Raw genomic sequence first — 1,231 nt, 5'->3', positions numbered from 1 at the left:
TCTGGTCCAATGGTACACCGACACGTGTGATGCGCTGGTTTCCAGTGGTTTCTCTCTTCTGTAACTCCTTCTAGATACGTCCGTTTGAGACAAGTAATACATATCGGAGGAAGTATCTGACGTGTCCGTATAAAAAAACTGAAAATAATGATATTAAATGATTTATTAGTACTACAGATTTTGACTGAAACAAAGCTACCTAACTCTTCCGAAATCTATAAAAGATTGAGAAATGCAAAGAACAACAAACTCTACATTTCTTTTCTCACAACTGTTTAGGGACCGAGGGACCGAAGTAACTGAGGAAGCTAGTAGGCTCACAAATGAAGAGATGCTAACACAATGCTAAACTGAGGGGACAATGAAACCAGAGAGACAGAACACAAAAGAATAAGAAAATCAACCAAAGGTCTGATTACTAAGTACTGACAAAATAAGTAAATTGTCTAGGCTCTGAATGTTATGGTTTTCATTAATGAAAATCGGAAGGGTGCGAAGCCCTTCTTTCCTTAAAAAAAAGTAAATTGTCTAGCTTGATAGATATAATCCTACTATATCTATCTACAGGCACATACAATTATATTAACTTGTCGCTTCTTTCAAATCAATAGCGTGTTCACCCGCAAAAAGAAAAAAGAAAATAAATAGCGTGTTATAAGGATAATGAGAAAAAAAAGGTGAGGAGGTTGTGTCCAGCTTTTATGCACTTCATAATGCCATGCGAGTGAACTTACAAAAAAGATTCTATTCCAAAGTGAAAACCATGTGAAGTTTCTTTAAAAACTGGAACAGATTACTGCACCTACAAAAAACCTGTGTACATCTAGTTACTAAAAGTTAAACCCAAGTTAATTTTCGCATTTACTACAACACAATATTTTGCTCATTGTAAAAAATCTATCATGGACTCCTTAAAATAGTATGTATCAGCACTGGGTTCTCTTAAAATGCTATGTATCAAAACTATGTTTATATTTGCTTATGCTCATCGTAAATTTCTTACAACAGGTTGTATCAGCACTATGTTCTCTTATAAAGCTATGTATCACCTCTGAATTTCCATTTAGTTATCCTAAACTGATCATGCCACAACTTGCTTTAAAGACTATCACATACACATGCTTTAAAGACTCGGCATGCCAATGCTTTTTGCGCCATCGGCGCAACGGGTCATCTAGTATTTGAAATTTCTATTGCTCTCTGGCCCGCCCAGATTTCTCCTTGTATCTCC

This window comes from Triticum aestivum, chromosome 4D (genome assembly GCF_018294505.1).
Source record: "Triticum aestivum cultivar Chinese Spring chromosome 4D, IWGSC CS RefSeq v2.1, whole genome shotgun sequence".
NCBI classification, from domain to species: domain Eukaryota; kingdom Viridiplantae; phylum Streptophyta; class Magnoliopsida; order Poales; family Poaceae; genus Triticum; species Triticum aestivum.
This window is presented reverse-complemented; position numbering follows the sequence as displayed.